Below are 20,990 nucleotides of genomic sequence, written 5' to 3' on the forward strand. Positions count from 1 at the left end.
CGTCACCAAAACCAACACGAATCTGACCGGAGACGATGGATTGAACCGAATCGAAATGAAACGAGATCAAGAAAGAATCAGAAGCTTACCGGTTTTTTTGTCGGAGGTTTGTCGGAGAAACGTCGTAGGCCGCCGCCACTGTTGTCGCCGGTGACTTCTGCCGCCGTCGTCATCATCCTCTTCTCTCTTCCTCTCTCTTTTCGCGTTTGTCTTCGCGCCGCCGCACGCCACCGTGAGGTCAGGGAGTCAAGGGAGGAGCTGGTGTGCTTGGTCGACCAGTTATTCTGTTGGTCTCGTCACCGAAGTCCAGCCGGGCTTCCCTGTGCTCGCCGGTTAGTTATTGAGGGGAAGGGGGAGTGAAAATGATGATGGGTGTTTGAGTTTTGTTTGATTCGAGGCTGATGTGTGTAATGTTTTGAGTTGCAGACAATAGCTTTTGAGAGGGTCTCATTATGGTAGCGGCTGAATATGAGAGAAGATTAGGGTTAACTAGACTTATGCATAGGGTTTATTTAATTAGTGGGCTTTGGGCTTGGGCCCAAGGCCCACAAACTTATCTCGTGTATTTAAGCGGCCCGAAAGTTCCTACGAACTCGGTTTTAGCCCGAGCGTCGCAATCTGTTATAAAATGTTTAGTTTAGGATTGAAAATATGTCGAGTAGGGTCGTTAATTGACGTTGGACGCGTAATGGCATCCTTAAAAGTATCGGTTTGTACATAATTACTTATTTAAATGGTCGATCATACGAATAACGAATATGTAAATATATTTATTTTATTATTTTTTTTATACTTCGAATTATGGTACGAATATAAATTTTTCAAAAAAAATAAATAAATAAATAAATAAATAAATTGCGAGGCGTTACAGTCTCCCCTCCTTTAGGAAATTTCGTCCCGAAATTTATTCAAGAGGAAGACTTTAGAAATGCTGGCATTTCGATTATCGGTTGGGTACAATCGAGAAATAGATTGTGGGTGATAAAAGCTTGTATACAATAAGGTACGAGGAAATATCGAATTTCCCATGGCACGTTTTTACTAAGGTTTGGTGTTATGTTACGTTACTTATTGTGTCTTACCATACACAGCAATACACTCTATGATTCTCATGCGCCTATCACCATAATCCCGTGTGCACCCGCGATTATGCTGACCGTCGCATGATCCGCATGGCTTGTACTAGTTGCGTATGAGTTAAGGTATACATAAATTCTGAAAATAGAATTGCGTGCGTATAGAAATGTAGCATATAAGCATGTTTGTGTTCCAAATAGCAAAAGGCTAACGTAAGCGAATCCCTCGGGTTTCGCTTGCGTACAGGTGCGAGTGTATGAATTTTGAGTAAAAAGCATGAGCATAGTATAAGCTTAAATATGAACGTGTATACGAGCATAAACACAAAACACATGTTAAGAGCATGAGCACAAGTATAGCGTGTATGAAAAGCGAGTATAAATGTGAGTACAAATTTGAGCATAAACGAATAAGCGTGAGCACAAACATAAATCGTATAAACGAGAGTATATATACAAGTACGCGTACAACATAAATTGTAAAAATGTGAGTGTAAACATTATTACAAATATGAGTATAAAATGTGTTGTGATGAGTACTAAATACAAATCGTGTGTGTATGAATACGAGTATAAGTATACGTATGAACATAAGATGCATGAGCATGAATATACATGTGAGCATAAGTGAAAACATGAAGGTTCGAGTATGAATAAAATGTATGAGTGTAAATATAAGTTTGAGAATAATTGTATAGGTGTGAACAAAGTGTATGAACATGAAGATAAGTGCAAGCATAATTGAATAAGTATGAGTATAAGTAGAAGGTATGAGTATAAACATGGTTGTGAATATTAGTGCAAACATAATTTGTATAAATGTAGGTGTAAGTGAAATGTATGAGATGAATGTGAATATGAATATAAGTGTAAAATGCGTTTAAGTGTGAAAAGTTTGTAAGTGAGAATATAAACGTAAAATGTATGAACATGGATACGAATATAAACGTGAATATAAGTATGAAGTAAATGTATAATTGTGAGTATGGGTGTAAACGTAAAATGTATAAATTTTGGGTTATAACATAAATGTGTAAGTATATATATATATAAGTGTAGACAAAAAAAGTATAAGTATGAGTGTAAGTAATAATGATTCTTGTTTGCAATATTAATCGTAATATATGTATTTAAGCACGAAGTTTTAGGTAGGAAAGAAAGGAAAACAAATCGTATGCATGCGATTGTTGTGATGTATTGACTAAATCGAGTAAGATGGTATGTATGTATAGTCATTTGAGCAAAATGGAATCAAAATAGATTGAGTCGATTTGGAATGTGGAGTCTAGGTTGTGAAGTTGTAGAGAATATACAATATCTATTGGTTGCGTGAAATGGTACTCTGTAAAAGAATGAAATGCTACTCTTGTTTTTTTTTTTTAACATAAGTTGAAAAATTATTGGTTCTTATGAAGTTTCCGTGCCCATACGTTTTAAATTTAATTGACGTATTGAATAATGGTTGAAAAGGTTCTAGAAGTACCCAAGGTTGCATTGTTTTAAATAACTTTTCATTAACAAAAAAAAATCGGGGTTTAGAGATTCTTGTGACAACGTTGATTCTTAAGAAAAGAGGATTTTGGTATACGAACTTAGTGATTGTTGAAAGGGCGTCTTTAATAAAACGTTTAATTGATTTTGAAAGAATTTTTTTTTAGTAAATGATTGAATAATATTGATAATATTTTATAGGTGTGTGTGAAAAACAAAATTGGTTTGATTCCCAATTGAAGATAGAAATCTCTAGTTTAATGATATGAGATGAGCTTGTTTCAATAGTTACGTTGAATACAAAATTTCGTGAGCAATGGATTTATTAGACCAACTAGATTGATAAGTAGCATTTCGTGAATTTTGAAAATCGAATAGTAAGCGTTTGTGGTAAAAGTTAAGAATATTGTGCGTGAGCTATATGAAAATAGATTGTAGGATAAGAAATTCGTTCATATAAACAATGCATGTTGAATTATTTAAAGGTTTGGCTAATGATAAATGATTTGGATATAAGCATGATGGTGTTTACATAATATAGTCTATTAAAAGAAATTATCGGTAACGATCACCTAGGTAAGGGAATCACCCCTAACCCATTGGCGAGGTCGTTGTAAGATATGAAAAAGAAGCGGAGTTAATCGTCAAGGTAAGGAAATCACTCCTATCTCGATGATATGTCTCCACTTGTTGCTGCAAAAAGTGTAAATAAAATTACGTGAACTTATGCATGCTATTAGTGTAAAATCGTATGAAAGGTAATAGTATGATGTATGAGCAAACAAAAATGGTTCAAAAATTGAGAAGAGAGAATTGCATCATAAGAGATCGAAAATAATAAAGTGTAAGTTCGATTAAAATTTGGATAGTTCCAAAATGGAACTTTGACTAACCGAAGTGGTCGAAAAGTCTTTTGAAATTGAGAAGCATGCTTTGGCCTAATAGGTGGTATACTCTCGCCGACAAGTCGGTTAACGGTATTCACCCTTCCGATTACTACATGCTCCCATTCAATCGAAAATTTCGAGACTTGGCGAGATTTATGGAAAATCAAGGAGTGGGACTAGTCGAAGAGGTGCGGGTTTCACCCCTAACTTGACGACTTCGTGCCCTAAGTGTGGTGGGTACTCGTCGGGTCAAATTAAATTTTGACACGTTGACGAGGGTCCACTAGAATTTAAATTTGAAATTTCCATTAAGATGTGGATTTCACTCCTAACTTAATGGTGAATTTCGTGCAAAAATAGAATCAAGCGGAATGAGAGTCGCTTACCAAATTGTGGGTTTCATGCCTATTTTGGTAAACTCGTCTCGTTTGTACAATACGAGTGTTTTCGAGTTTAAGAAAATCGAGTAAAATGCTTTAGTAAAGGGGAGTATGTTAAAGGAATGTGAAAACAAGTATAAACACATAAGAATGCACATCAAGAACGGTACATAAAGAATAGGACAATAAAACAAGTACCGACACATAGAGAAATATGCCAAGAATACACATAAAGAATCAAACAATGGAACAAGTATTAACACATAATAAAACAGGTATAGCATGTCAAGTGTTAACACATAAGTGATATATATGTTTGAAAGATGAAAAGAGAATAAATAAAGGCAAATAAGATAGCATGCAAGTAGTTTCAAGCAAAACATGAGAATAAAGCTCTAAAACTATAGACTAGGTTAAAGCATTCCTACTTTTCCTAATTCCCTATAGTTATGGCTCTGATACCAATCTGTCACACCCCAACCGATGGCGGAAACATCGGGATGAGACAAAGTGTGTATAGATTGCTAGAGACGTCATAACACTATGTGACAATATTTAATTAAATTCGAATTTCATTGCAATACTAAATTGTCGTACAAGATTCAAATAGAAATAACAACATTGTTTCAAATTGTAACATAACAACAAAAGATAGATTAATCTAGGTGTGTATCTAGTCCACCCTAAATCTTGCTTCGTCTTGAATATCATCTCAAAAATTAACCTGCAACATGTATTAAAATAGAGTTCAATGCAAAAGCAAAGGCGAGTATACAAGTTTGGTACGTACATAGCATAAGTTAAAAAGTGTGATCAATTCCTCATGGCAAGCATATGATTCAAGATAAACCTTAAATATGGCATGTGTCTAACATATCAAACCAAGAAAACGCAATATGCTCAAGACATAACCTCAAGTTTACGGGCGGGTCGTTAATCCTATAGCGCTACATATGTCAAGGTTTGGCTCGTACGAAGTTAATGATAAGTTCAACAAATAAGAATAACCCAAGTTTAAAGTATCAAGTCATCACGTATACAAGCATGTTATAGGAACGTTCATGTGTTTAACAAAGTGTTCATGTGTAAGTTAATAGGTAAACATGTTACACCCCAAAAGTGGTAAAAGTAAAAAGGGGGAAATACGAGTATACTCACCTTAGGGTGCAAGTAAAACCAAACAAACTACAAATGTGTAAGATGTTGGAAGAATTCCCATTGTGTTATCCTTAACTTAGCAAGCAAAGAAAAGTGAATCATCTTCAGCGAGTATGTGACCTATAATTCATTTTTAGTGAATTAGATTTATGTATCACTAAGTTGGTTACGTAACTCGTGAACTAATCTACTTCTGATGACAAAGGTTGTATATGTTGCTATCTAATTACTAAGCTTTAACACTTTATACAAAACTTTTTATTTGATATGAAACTTTCTAAGTATAATTCTAGCATTTCGCCAAATAAACTAATGCTTTGAAATTAGTCAAATATTTTACTTCATATGGCCATGACAAATTAGTCAAATATTTTACTTCATATGGCCATGACGTCCTTTTTTTTATAATTAGAAATCCATATTCTAATCTAAGGCTTAAGGGTTGTGTTAAAATAATATGGATTATAACAAGAAAATATATATATATATATATATATATATATATATTATCCAATACAAAATTAATCTTTTATATAAAGTAAATAGGTATAAATTGTAATAAAAAAAATTAAAGAATACTTATGAGTATATATCTAGTCTATTTTACGTTCTGGTGGGGATGTATATGAGTGTGAGTTTCAAGAATTTAGCACTTAGTCTCCATTCTTTTTGGCTTTCGTAAGAGATAATACATATTTAAGTTTCAAAGAGTTTAGAATGATATAATCATTCATTCCACGTTGATGAAAATGTCTTGCCAGAATGTTTATATTATAAAATGATAAGTGATTTACTTAAATAATTTGAAGGGATTGTCTGCTAATAAATGAATTTGGTTCTTTTCCAACACTCGAACCAGTCAACCATATCCTTTTTAAAGTTTCATTTCTCAAAAAAAAAAAAAATAAATAAATAAATAAATAAATAAATAATTATGATTTCCTAATGCCTGGTTACGAGGCCTCGTATGTCAAATCTCACACTCAAGGAAGCTACAACAAGAATGGGAAGTGGTTACCTGAACAACATTTGTAAGGGTGTCGCAAGGTAGGTTGTCAAGATGGTGAGGTTGTTAGCACTTATGTAAATCAACACATCAGAATCGTAACCTGAATCTGTCGAACTTGACCCGAACCGCCGGTAGCGGCCCGCTGCCGTTACTGCGTCATACCATTGTCACCATCAGTCGTCACCGTCACCGTCACCTAAACCAACACGAATCTGACCGGAGACGATGGATTGAACCGAATCGAAATGAAACGAGATCAAGAAAGAATCAGAAGCTTACCGGTTTTTTTTGTCGGAGGTTTGTCGGAGAAACGTCGTAGGCCGCCGCCACTGTTGTCGCCGGTGACTTCTGCCGCCGTCGTCATCATCCTCTTCTCTCTTCCTCTCTCTTTTCGCGTTTGTCTTCGCGCCGCCGCACGCCACCGTGAGGTCAGGGAGTCAAGGGAGGAGCTGGTGTGCTTGGTCGACCAGTTATTCTGTTGGTCTCGTCACCGAAGTCCAGCCGGGCTTCCCTGTGCTCGCCGGTTAGTTATTGAGGGGAAGGGGGAGTGAAAATGATGATGGGTGTTTGAGTTTTGTTTGATTCGAGGCTTATGTGTGTAATGTTTTGAGTTGCAGACAATAGCTTTTGAGAGGGTCTCATTATGGTAGCGGCTGAATATGAGAGAAGATTAGGGTTAACTAGACTTATGCATAGGGTTTATTTAATTAGTGGGCTTTGGGCTTGGGCCTAAGGCCCACAAACTTATCTCGTGTATTTAAGCGGCCCGAAAGTTCCTACGAACTCGGTTTTAGCCCGAGCGTCGCAATCTGTTATAAAATGTTTAGTTTAGGATTGAAAATATGTCGAGTAGGGTCGTTAATTGACGTTGGACGCGTAATGGCATCCTTAAAAGTATCGGTTTGTACATAATTACTTATTTAAATGGTCGATCATACGAATAACGAATATGTAAATATATTTATTTTATTATTTTTTTTATACTTCGAATTATGGTACGAATATAAATTTTTCAAAAAAAATAAATAAATAAATAAATAAATAAATTGCGAGGCGTTACACAAGAGGCACTAAAAGACAACAGCTGGGTAGAAGCCATGCAAGAGGAGCTCCAACAGATTAAAAGATAACAAGTATGGAAGCTTGTACCACTGCCAGAAGAGGTTAGTCCCATTGGCACAAAGTGGGTCTTCAAGAACAAAACAGATGAAAGGGGCATTGTTGTCAAGAACAAAGCCAGGCTTGTGGTTCAAGGTTACAGACAGGAAGAGGGGATTGATTATGATGAAACATTCGCCCCTGTTGCAAGATTGGAAGCTATTAGACTGTTCCTGGCCTTTGCTGTCAACCACAACATGAAGGTGTTTCAGATGGATATCAAAAGTGCTTTCCTCTATGGTACATTGCATGAAGAGGTGTATGTATGTCAACCTCTAGGTTTTGAGGATCCATTTTATCCTGATCATGTCTATAGGCTAAACAAAGCCTTGTATGGCCTGAAACAAGCACCAAGGGCCTGGTATGAAACTCTTTCCAACTTTCTTCTCTCAAATGGTTTCAAAAGAGGTACCATTGATAAAACACTGTTTCTTAAATGGAGAGAGAAAGATTTAATGATTGTCCAAATTTATGTGGATGACATTATTTTTGGAAGCACATGTACCAAAATGTGTGAAGAGTTTAGAGAACTCATGACAGCTGAGTTTGAAATGAGTGCAATGGGTGAGCTGCAATGCTTTCTTGGTCTCCAAGTACAGCAATTGCAAAATGGAACTTTCATTCATCAAAGCAAATATGCTAAAGAACTTTTAACCAAATTTGATCTGAATGATTGTAAACCATGCAGCACACCCATGGCAACAAATAAGCTGGTCATGTCTGATGAAAAGGATGAGCTGCTTGACCAAACACTTTATAGAAGCATGATTGGGTCTTTATTGTACCTAACTGCATCTAGACCAGATATCATGTTTGCAACATGTGTCTGTGCAAGAAGTCAATCAGCTCCCAGAAAATCAAATCTCATTGCTGTAAAAAGGATTCTCAGATACATAAAAGGTGCTCCCACACTTGGTATCTGGTATCCAGCTAATGGGAATATCAAGCTTTCAGGTTTTTCAGACAGTGACTTTGCTGGATGTCACACCACAAGGAAGTCCACTTCAGGAGGGTGCCAGTTTCTAGGTGATTGCTTAGTTTTTTGGCAAAGAAAAAAGCAAGCAGCAGTTTCAACATCCACTGCTGAGGCTGAATACATTGCTGCTGCAAGCTGTACAGCCCAACTCCTGTGGCTTCAAAATCAGTTACTAGATTTTGGTATCACTACCTTAAAGACACCACTCATGTTGGATAGCCAGGCAGTAGAAAATATCATCAAAAATCTAGTTTCCCACTCTACCACCAAACACATCGACATCAGACATCACTTTGTGAGGGATTGCAATGAAAAAGGTTTGATTTCTCTGCATCATGTCCCAACTAAAGACCAGCTGGCAGATGTGCTCACAAAAGCACTTGATACAGCCACCTTTTAAAGCTTGGTCTCTAGGATTGGGATGCTAAACATGGAATAACAAGCAACATCTTGTTTTTCTATGAATAAAAGCAACAAAATGTTTTCAGAAAATCAAAAATCCATCCTTAAAAATAGCTAAAAATGAAAACTTCATTAAAATCCTTAAAAGTCTACCATAACCACTGATTGTTCAAAAGTCTGCTCTACTTCAAAAAACCTGCCCACTACTGAAAGGCAACCTCTGTTCTCTCATTTTGTGATAACCTCTGTTGTTCAAAAGCAGTGTCTTATCCACTGATATGCTATCCACTGATAGTGAAAACCATCCACTGCTCCCTTCCCACTGCCTTCATCAGTTGCTTTCATCAAAAGTATTGTCCTTCATTTTCACCAGGGGTTGTCACGTGGGCAGTACATAGCATTCAGACCTTTTGTAACGGCTGCCACGTCAGCATTCACTCTCTTCCCTATAAAATCCCCCACTCACAACCAAAACAGGGTTTTACTGTCGAATTGGATTCTTAAAAATTCTCTTCTCAAAGCAGTTTTTCTTCTTATCTCTCACAAATTCCTTCGATCATTCGTTTCAAAAATGACAAAATCGAAGCCATCTGCAAAACCCACATCAAAATCATCATCGAAAACAGCCTCTAAAAAGGCAATCTCCACTGAAATTCCATACAAATCATCTCACAATCTCCTGGGTCTTCTAACAAAACTAGGAACCATCGATGTTTTCGATTCAATCATCAACATTATGGCAAAATCAAAGTAATAAACTTTGCTCGTTGCCGATGCACCAATCTACTTGGCGACCCAAAGGGAGTTTAGGAAGAATGCAACCCTTGCAAAACAAGGAGACATTGTAACCACCATTACCTCTTCTATAAAGGGTAAAGATGTCAAAATCACGCCACAATCCATTTCCGAAGTCTTCCAACTTGATGATCAGGCAGGTAAAACTTCTTTCACCAAATACGAGTTGCACACTGACTTCATTGAAAGAGGGTATGAAGCCACAATGATGAAGAAACTTACCTTAGAAAAAGGTTATTTTCCTCCTGCACCCAGATTCCTATTTCATACGCTCCTACTATGTGTTTCAAACAAAACCACTTCTTTTAATGAGATCCCAATAAAGATTCAAAATCTGGGATATGCAATTCTTCAAGGCGAAAACTTTAACTATTCTCGGGAAATCTTTAAAGATTTGGTTAATAATGTTGAAACCAAATCATTCTTACTGTTTTCAAGGTTTTTAAGTTACTATTTTGAAAAGAAATTCAGTAAGGATGATTTAGCTTTAATAAACCAAGGTGAAATAACTGAAATAAACAACCTAACATCTGAAACGTTTTCACGAATGTTAGCACCTTGCAAAACACAAGCAGGGGTGCCTGAGCAGAATTTAGCAGCTACCACTGCTCCTCAGGTATCTGCTGCTGAGCCTACTGCTCTAGGTGATCAACACAGCAGACCAACTGTTTTGAAACCCACACCTACAAAACCCAAAAGGCTTTACAAAAGAAAAAATAAACCCCCCCCCAAACCAATCAAAACGGCATCTCTGGAGGATGAGATACCGGAATTAATGCCTGTGACAACACAAATGTCACAAGAAACCACTGCTGCTTCTTCCTCACAGCAGTTGGTACAAATATCTCAACCCATAACCATAACTCCTCTTGCTTCTCCACAAAAAGAACAGGTTGTACACAAAGGGCCACCACATTATGATGCTCTGGATACACTCGTTTCCATCATCCACAGCTCAATGCCCGGGGCAATTCCGCTTTTTACACCCACCATCACATCCTCAATTCCATCAAAAACACAACTACTGTTGGATGCAATTGATTTGAACCAGGCATTACCCAGTCCTTCTCAATCACCTGTTAATGAGAATATGCCTCAACAAATGACTGAGCCTGCTGTATCATTCATTGCTAACCCACCAACACAATCTGAGGAGGTTACACCCATTGAGTTAGAAGTAACTCTTTGTGGTAATCCAAGTGAAGCAGCCACTACAACTGTTGAACCCACTGGTTTACAGTTGGACAGTGGTTACATCAATAAGACTTCCTTGGAGGCAATTCCTTTTATAGAACCTCTGCCAACAACCAGTGGATTTATTTATCCTACTGGCAACATCAAACGGTTGTCAAGTGTTGAAGGAAGAAGACCCCAGTACCAAGACAAAGGGGCATCAGTGGTTAATGTTTGGAGTAAACTCCCTACCTCTGCCACTGATAAAACCACTGTTAGTGGGAACTCAGATGATCCCAATAAATTGGGTGATGATTTAAAGTACTGGAAATTGACGGCTCGTGTTGAAAAACTTGATAACTCTGTTGCAGAGATCAAAGATATGCTCTAACAGTTGTTACAGGTACAAAAAGTACAATCCACTGCTGTTCCACCTCAAGCATCTGCTCTACAACAGGCACCTGCTACAAATGAGCTCTGGAATCTCTTTCAACCTTTTCTCCATCATCAAGCACAAGTAGCAGATCAGCAACATGAAAAACATGTTCAAGAGCTGAGAAATGCAATGGAGTCTAGGTTCAAAGACACTCAGGCTGATCTAAAGGCTCTCAAAACTCAGATCCTGCACACCACTGGCACTGCTCCTCCACCAGTTTTCTTCATTGATAAACTTCCCGAAGATAATGCCAAAAAGGTGGAGAAAATTCAAGAGTTGAGAAGAAAGGGAATAGAGGATGGTCTCTACCTTGCACCAGAAAATTTAAACATGACCAAAAAGATCCCTTTGCCAGATGGGAGCAAGAAAATTGATGTGACCACAAATGCACTTGCAGAAGCACTTGCATGTGTAAAATGAGATAGAGAGGCCAAAAAGAAAGCTAGGGTGAATTATCCGGATCAGGGTACTTCAGGGTCAAGAGATGATGAAAATCTCATTGATGAAAAGAAGAAGCCTACAAGAAGAGTAAGGCTACCCAAATCCATTCCAATCAGACGTTCAAAGTCTGCTCAAAAACCACCACCTAAAACAGCTGTTGTAACTCCTGATGTATCCGCTGCTGTTGGTACTTCAGTAGTTTCAACATCTGCTCCCACTTTAACACACACCACTTCAACACACATTACATCCACTGCCTTACCACCATGACCACCAAAAACAAAATCACCTCCTGCCAAAAGGCAGAAGATAGCAGTTGTTAAAACATCTGCTGTAAAGACAACAGTGGTTGGAACACCAGTTGTTTCAACAACTGTTAGTCTATCACAATCCACTGCCACTACATCCACTGTTCCATCCAATACATCATCAGTCCCTCCTCAAATAAAGAGGAGAAGGCTAATTCACAAAGATGATGTCACTTCACCATCCCAAACATCTTCAAAATCTTTAGCTCTTGTCACAATACCAAAACAAGTTCCTTTTTCTTCTGTTCCAATGCACAAGTCCTTACCTCCTGCAGGTATTCAATTTCCTCTTGAACCGGAAGCTGTTAGAGAAGAAATAAAATCTTTTTATACTGAGGATGACCCTGCCAAAAGGAGTTTGCCATCAATCAAAGGATATCTCTGGCCCAAAAATGTTGATGAATATTTGAAGATAAAGGCCAAGCAAGCAGAGGATATCTCAAATAGAAACACACAAGGGAAAACTAACAAAGAAATTTCTAGATACTATCAATATCTGCTCACACAAGTCAGTTCCCTAGAACGTTTTACAAAGAATGTCAGTCAACAAATTTCAGAAAGAGCAGCTGAAACTTTGAAGAAAGACTACATTGAAAGCATTATGGCTCACAAAAAATACAAAGGAGAGAGACACATGTACAAAGAGTGGACTGTTCCTGAGCTTGAAATTGAAGCAGCAAGAATTCAAGACAAGATAAAAAGGAAAGTCACTCACACTCCTCCTGATTGGGCAAAGTTCAGGAAAAATATACCTGACAAACAAATGGTACTGAAGAGAATGAAAGAAGAACTGGTTGCTACTGAATTTGGTACCAAAAGACAAATTGCTAGATGGAAAGAAGATGTGGTCAGGTCCACCTACAAAAGGTTGGAGGAATTAAGAAAGAAAGATCCAAAAATTCCTCAAAAACCTGACTATCCTGAAGCAGAGGTTTCAAAAAGGCCAACAAAGCTGCAAACCAGGAAAGCCACTGCTCCAACTGGCACTGCCTTTTACAAAAGAAGGAAACAAAGTCAGTTAGGTGCTGAAACAGTTCAAGAAATTCTTACTGGAAATGCCGTTGTAAAAGAAGGCTTGCTAAGAAAGTTTAAAGAAGAATTTGAACTGGAAAACTCTGCTACCACTGCTCAGCCAGTGATGAATAGGCCAGCCTCACCAAATACTTCTGCTAATAAACATCTCCCAAGAAACCCACCAGGCTCAAAAATACAAAAGTAGGAAACTGACAAACAGACCTGCGTATTGACTTTGCTCAGGTCTGGTGGAGAAGTGAAGAAATATCAAGGGAACAAGCTCTTAGCCTGAGTCTTGAAGATTTGCAGGATCTCCTTGATCTTCCACTTAGTAGGGATGATGAAGATACAGATGACCTTGACTTTGAATTACAATTTAAAGGTCAGATAAGGGAGCTGTTAATGAGGCAATAAAATGTCCATAATAATGAAGAGTTTTGGCATTATCTGTTCCAGGGGGAGATTGTTGGGATTGAACCCTATCAGAGGAACAGATAATTAAAGCCAAACTTGGATCAGAGCAGTGGATCCAAAATAAGCAGATGTCTACATACAAGTCTCTCCCCTTGAAAGTGATTACAACAACTGATGACCTCCTATCTGCTGATCTTGCTAACTGCTGACCCACAACTGCTGCTCAACTAAAGATCTGATGGAAGACTAAAGTCCTGTTGATTCAATCTACTGCCTTGAGTCAAGCACTGCTGATCCGGACAAGTGCTGCTGGGTTCACAGCAGTAGAAGGTTGCAGCAGCTGTTCCAAAGTCTGTTTTGTAATAGAATGTATTAGCAGTAGTTAACACAAGCAGTGTCTGTATAGATCAGAGGTTAGAGTTTGTAGGAGGTTAGATGTCACTTTCATGGTGACGTCAGCTAAGATGCTCAGTAGTTTGCAAGTGCCTATAAATAGTTCAGTACTTTGTATTGTTCTATTAGCTCTTTACATCATTCGTCTTCTTTGCACGAACAAACTACTTAGCTCTGGCTGAGGGGGAGTTTGCATTCATACATCAATCATTGTAATCGTTGTTGAAATAAATTCAATCTTTCGGTTCATTGTGTAAAGATGTTTGATCAAAGTATTACTCTCGTTTGATTGTATGCAAAGTTTGTTTTCATCTTAGTTCTGCTGCACACTCATCCATTTTCATCTTAATTACAAACACAAAATACAATCAAAATCAAACTCAGATCCAACAACCAAAAATGGGTTGTTAAGCAATCAAGAGATAGTTCTGGTGATGAATCTGATTCCACAAAATCAGAGGAGCCGCATGTTGTTGTCAAAGCGGAGAAGAAAGTACCGCCAGTGGATGATGTAAATTTTCCACCACTGAAGGTTGAGAATTTGAAATCTAAAATTGGCAAAATTGAGATTTCAAATCAATTCTGTTCTAAAAAGAAAGAATTGGATGTTGAAAAAGCCTTTAACCCCACGGTGAAAAATATTTTTGGAAAAATGATTGAGGGGAAGGCTAAAGAGGTAAAAGATTTTTATCAATCAAAAAGGAAAGTTGAAACCCCAAGTGAGACTGAACAAGTTACACCCAAGGATGGTCAGGCTTGGTTGTCGATATTCTTCGTTGAATAAAACCCTGACTTGCCGGAGCTCCCAAGTTGGTAATCGCGGAGCATGAATCGGCGTCATTCTTGAAAAATTTAAAATATTGAGAAGTGTGACTTGCCGGAACTCCCAGGTGAGTAAGTGTGGAGTAGGAATCGGCATCTTGAGAATTTAACCAACAAGTGGTAATTGGTTGAAAAGCAATTTTACAAGTGTTTGTTTGGTAGTTGTTCTTACAAGTGGTTAATCAAGGTCATTAGATTGAACTTGATTTAACTATCCTTCAAATAATTTGGAAAAAAAATATGATGAATAGAACCCCAACTTACAAGTGGTAAAATCAAAAAAACTTATTTTCTGGAAAAACCATTTTGATTAAAACAAACTTAAGTGTTTTGAAATCATAATGGGAAAATAGTTTGTTGTCAGGGGGAGTTCTGATTGTTTATGCCAAGTGGATGGAAAATTGAAGTGATTCACATCATGTTGTCATGTTACTTGTATAGTTCGTTTTCAAATTTCTTTTATTGATTTTGAATTTTAGGGGGAGTAAGAATTTCAAAAAATCCCAAAACATCAGAAAATTTGAAAAATTCAAAAACATGATAAAACCAGAAAAAGGCAAAAACTTTGTAAAATTTCAAAATGAGCTTTGTTGTAGAAAAGAGGAAATGATAGTACATCAATGGACTATCACAACACGCTAAAGATTTGTAAAGTCATAAAGTGATAAATGATCTCACTGCGGATATGTCAGTAGATTTTTACTCATTCAGTAGATTGTTTTCGAGATATAAACTTAAATTTCAAACTTGCTTATATCGTGGGGAACATTTGTTGGATGGTAACCCCCGAAATCTTGGTTGAAAGATTTTGTGTTTCTGACATACTAGGTCTTTGTGCGTGGTGATATCTGGGGTATTATACCAGGACTTCTGATTTTGCGGAAGCAATAGCCTAGTCCTCGAATAATACTTTGCATAAGCTTTAATCTTAAAGCCTGCCCTCTGCTAAAAATTGAGAAATATGGAAAGATATGTATCAATGGCAGTTGAAGAAAAGATCAATGGGACACACCGAAAGTCGAACCGTCATCTCTTTGCTGAACGGAAGTTCTGACCTGAGCTCTCACGGTTTTACGTTTACCCGTTTACAGATATCACTAGTGTACATTCACCTGTAAGACTGAATATAGAAATCTGGATACAGGAGTATATTCTGAGGTGGGACACTCGAGTAAGTCAAGTAAGTAACACACTAAATTCGTATCTCGAAACAGTTGAACTTTGTGTAAAGATTTAACTGATAATCTGAGTGAATCATTTAGAACTTAAAATATCTAAAGCTTAACGGTGTTGGTGATTTGTCTCATGAACTGATATGATCCTCTTACATAAACTCACAAAAAGATTGTATGTAAATATTTCTCTACTGTATTTTATTAATATCAAAAATTCAAAAAGATTTTAAGTGAGTTTTAGCATAAAATTTTGAAAATACAAAAAGATTTTTGACAATTGATAGTGAAAAGCTGATTTTCGAAGTTCCAAGTGCTAAACATGATGAACATTTTGTGAAGGGGAGTGCGTGATTAAAATATATAAAAGGTTTTTCCTACAAAGTGGTTCATTGAAGGTTAAATCATTTTGAATGATTCCTGCAAGTGGTTTCTAAATCTACAAAATCTTTGTGAAACTTATGTTTGAGGTAGAAAATATACAGGTATAAGAGAGTGTCTAAAGCCAGGTTTCGATCTAAAGCCTGAAGATTGTGAATTCCAGACTATGATCCCAGCATATTGAAAGGGGGAGTTGATGTGTGTAAAATACAACATATAAATTACATCAAATAAGGCATAAAACTAACCCTTTTTAAGTACTAATGTTGGAAAAAGAGTGTTTTTGTCTTCCTTTTGTATTTTCAGGATGAAATGAGCTCAAATTCACAAAAGAAGCAAAAAGACAGATAATTCTAACATAAATACAAGAAAAGGAACAAAAGTAGATTGCCCGAACCCTCAACGGCATCCTCCCAAGCAAAAAAGAGAAAACAGAAGACTGAACACGCCCCGTGCTAAGCCAGCACGGGGCCGTGCCCAAGAAGCAGCAGAAAAGACAAACCTGTAGAAGCTTCTATTGCCCACCACGGGGCCGTGTCCAGTGAGCACGGGGGCGTGGCGAAAGTACAACAGGCGCATTAATTGTAATTGCGAATTACAATTAATGAAGAGAGAGAGTGTCAGACGGGCACGGGGGCGTGTCCAACGGACACGGGGCCGTGCCCAGCCTTCTGTTCAGCCTATAAATAGGAGTGCTTGGTTTCATTCCAACTCATCCCTTGGCACACCACCTCTCTCACACTTCATCCACCACCCACCACCACCATAACACCATCATCCACCACCATCATCCATTGTCCATCGTAGAGTGTGTGAGTCGTCTCGGGATCCAAGATTGATAGTGAGAGTTCTTGACAATCAAGGCCATGTTTGCCTAAGTCTCTTACATCACTTGGTGAAGACAAGTGTTTAGTATAATAATTTTTATTTTTAATCTTTTGCACTTTTTATTTGGTTTTGTATTAATGACTTTAATAACTAGTTGCTTATGTTGAAGGTGATCTTTCCTTATCGTTTGTCCGTGGTGTCTTGGCATTATTTTACTGTCTATATAAAATAAAAGATTTTCACCATGCATATCTCCACGGTCTATATGGAGGTATGTTGGCTACCTGGTCGGGGGTTAAGGGAACGGTTTGGTAAGGGTCTTGCCCTTGTTCAGCGTTTAGAGGTCCTGCAAGGGACCTGGGTCAAATTTAGTAGGATCTCCTTCAATGCCCATAGGTATTGGATGGCGGGGATCCAAACTCTTTGACCCCCTCATAAGTTAACTAATATTAATACTATAACCCGGCTATCTAGGATTGTATCCCTGCTGACTCAGACTACTTAGCCGAGGGTAACGTCACCGCCAAAAGCGGGGACTACCATAACTTGCATTAATAACTTAATTCATTATCTTCCAATAATCCAACCCTTTAGGATTGTATCCTTGCTGACTCAAACTACTGGGTTGAGGGTAACGTCGCCTTCAAAAGAGGGGCCTACTACAATAACTAAGATAATCACTTAAACAAGTGCAAAAGTGCGAAAATAATCAAAGGTTATACTAATACACGAGTCGGATCCAAGTGATTCATCTTGTCTATCTGTTTTTATTTTATTTTATTTTTCTGCATTTAGTTAGTTTTTATTTTTCTAGTTTAAAAATCTTTTCTTACTTTTTGATTTGATTAGACGTTGAGGATAAACCGGTATTAAAAGCTCTTGTGTCATTGGACGACCTCGGTATCTTACCAACACTATACTACGTCCACGATGGGTGCACTTGCCCATATGTGTGTTTAGTGTTAGTAAATATCGTGTTTTATAAATTTAAAACTTGGCTAAAAGTGTAAAAGGGCTTAAAATATACATAAAAAATATAACACACTTCACGCACATCAAGTTTTTGGCGCCGTTGCCGGGGACACAAGGATTTTAAGAAAGTTAGGAATCAACGGCCTAATCATATTTTTATTTTTCTTTTTAATTTTTTAGGATTTTCTTAGTTTTTCAGCTTCTGCAGAGCTCAGCACGGGCCGTGCCCGCTGAACACGCCCCCGTGCTCAATCATTGGAACTGGCAATCCTGTTTTAAGTCAGACAGTAAGCTGAACACGGGGCCGTGCTCACTCAACACGCCCCCGTGCCCAACATTCTCTTACTGAGAACAGAAACGTTAGATCCCGGCGGTTGGTAATTTCTGACATAAACATGAGTGATAGTAATTCTTTTTACTTTCGGCACTCTTATGGTATGTGGTGTCAATTATGTGGAGGCGAACATGAAGAATTAAAATGTTACTTTCTAAATTATAGGCCCCACTATATAGACCCACCAATTCCTTATAACCTTTAGAGGGGCGAAAGTAAAAATAAGCACTATCTCTCCCTTGAATGCGCCCAGCCAGATATTCTAGGGGAAATGCTCCTTGACAAGTTATTTCAACTAGAAGAGCTAATTCTAAATTGGTCAAAAGAACTTAGGAAGGATTTTATTGATCCGCCCCAAGACGATGACCATGAAGAAATGTTGGAACCACATTCCAACAACCTCGTTGCTCCCGAAAATACCTTCATACCTAGAAAAGACTTGGACGATAGTCGTCCCTGTGCCGATTGTGCCGTGAAGGACTCTCCATCGACTTCGTTCGGTGCATACATAGACCTGAGCGATTCGGCATACACCTTCTTTAACGAGAGCCCGGGAAAGGGTTGGACTTGTCCACCTAGAATGAAAATAGGAATTACCCTCACCCACAACCTCTTGCATTCTCGCCTTAGTCTAGGACAATTAAGGTATCTTAGGCACTTTGGGGTTGTTCCATCCAGCAAGGAACCACCCGATATCAACAAGATCCTTAGGAACAACAAAACTCCATAAGACAGCCTCCAGACACGGGGCCGTATCCGGTCAACACGCCCCCGTGCTCACCTAAAAAGATTCTCTGCTGATTTTGTCAGAATACGGACAAAATGTGTCAGGATTTTCTCTGCACAGGGGGCCGTGTCCAGCGAACACGGGGCCGTGTCTAGTGCGCTGTCGTTTTCTTTAAATGCAGCCTGATTCCTGCTCATTTTTTACCACTTCACTAGACAGAGATTCCTGGGATCTTCACTCATACCATCCTAGGTAAGTGCTAAAAGAAGGTTCTCAAGGACCATCTTGTCCCTTCCACTTTTGTTCATTTCCCCTTCTTCCAAAAATTTTTCAACATTTCCTCCATGGAAGATTGGAAACTCCATGATTCCAACCCTCTATGTGAAGTTTGTAAGATTATTTGCTATGGATTCTTGTTTAAAGTTAGTTGTATAACTTTGTTTTAAATTATCTAAGCTTAAACCACGGTTAAAAATCATGAAAATAATTTAAAACTCCAAGAATCCTTAGCCTAAAATCCTGCAGACAAATGAACACAGGGCCGTGTTCAGCGAACACGGGGCCGTGTCCGAGGTACTGTTTTGTAAAAATTTATTCGGTTTCTTTCTTAGAAAATGGCAAGCAGAGCAAGTGGGTCATCTTCAAGAAATAACCGACAGGGGAGGAGGTCGTCCACAACAGAAGACTCCCTGGTGAACTATGTTTACGCCTTACGGGAGGCCATTGACGAAATGACGGGAGTGGAGGAAGCGTTAGTGGACCGTATCAACCATCTGACGGTGGGCTTGGAGGGTTGTCTTCGGGAGGTTAACCTCTTACACCAGAGGTTAAACCTTCTTGCTTCCCCGCCTTTGGTTCCCATAATAACCCAAAGAGCGTGGAACATAGTGCCCGAGGTCATCATTCCGGCCGAATGGTATGCCATGCACTAAGAGCCTCCGCAAAGGGTGGTGCAAGGAGTCCCGGTGAATGTTCCCCCTCAACCCAATGAGGAAAATGAAGCCGCCTTCTTCCTTCCAAGGGAGATAGAAGAATGGCTTTGAACGACATCAAGGGAACCATAGGCCAAAGGTCTTACTACATCGGGAAACTATTCTCGAAATTTTCTTAAGAAGTAGAACCCTTTATGATAACCCCGTGTATCTCCTGACCTATTTAGTTAAGTTTTTATTTTATTTAGAAACTATATGTATCTCTCTATGGTTGCAATGAAATGATGGTTTCTAAAAGTTCGATGGTTTATAATAAATAAAACACACTCGTGGTGGTAAAGGATGAAAAAGGGAACGAGAAAAATGACCCCATGCACAAGAACGAGGCAACCCGACACAAATCTCCATTATAGAAGGCTCAATACGGCCGTGCTCAACCAACACGGCCCCGTGCTGAACCACCTGCAGAAAAACGCCCAGTTCAGGGAACTGGACACGGGCCGTGTTCACCAGACACGCCCCCGTGTCCAGGCTTCTGTCTCATTTCTTTAATTTTTGTTACTGGCACCTGAACACGGGGCCGTGTCCGGTCCCCACGGGGCCGTGTCCAGACTGCGAGTAACATAAATCTTTGCTTTTTAACACCACATTACACATCCAATCAACCTAAAAATTTATTTTTGGGACACATTGAGGACAATGTGTAATTTAAGTGTGGGGGGGAAGCTAAAACCTTGAAATTTTGCAAGTCCTAACAACAAGCCTTACACAAAACTCTATTGGAACCGCTAAACACCCCAAATTTTTTCAAAAATTTTCATTTTTTTTACTTGTCTAAAGTTTAAGTTAGGAATCCTAAGATTAATAAGGTTATATTTTTACAAATTTTACAACCGAGAGCGTCGTGATAACAAGAACCAACATAAGAAGATTATGAAATGGCATAACAAGTCTAGTTAAAATTTGATTATATATACTTGATCACATTAAAAACCCATTCCCACAAAAGTGAGTTTTGAGCCTTTATTGAGCATACAAATTTACATCCTTAGACTAAATGCTCATTTTTCGTTTCTTGTGTGAATAGCCGCTTGGTTCTTACAACTCTAGAACTTGCCACGACGATTCATTCCCGGTCCTTACCAACTTAAACCCAAGTAAGTAAATGATGGAGGCATTAGGACTAACCATTTTTCTTTCCACACCATTATTTTTTCATTTTTTTTACCACCTACCCAAAATCCCCCTAGTTAACCCCTTTGAGCCTAAACCTTTCATTTCTTTACCCTTTTCACCCACCAAAAACCCTTT

At 38.3% G+C, this 20,990-nt stretch overlaps 1 long non-coding RNA gene across 1 annotated transcript; it reads right to left on the reverse strand.

The window, feature by feature from the left end:
* Positions 1-4,499: 4,499 nt before the first annotated feature.
* Positions 4,500-6,661, reverse strand: LOC118489213. The gene is made up of 3 exons (XR_004886793.1): positions 6,011-6,661; positions 4,993-5,112; positions 4,500-4,558 (listed from the first exon to the last, which is right to left on the reverse strand). It is a non-coding gene; the product is annotated as an uncharacterized LOC118489213 (long non-coding RNA).
* Positions 6,662-20,990: the final 14,329 nt, after the last annotated feature.

Source organism: Helianthus annuus, chromosome 17, assembly GCF_002127325.2.
Source record: "Helianthus annuus cultivar XRQ/B chromosome 17, HanXRQr2.0-SUNRISE, whole genome shotgun sequence".
Classification (NCBI taxonomy): Eukaryota; Viridiplantae; Streptophyta; class Magnoliopsida; order Asterales; family Asteraceae; genus Helianthus; species Helianthus annuus.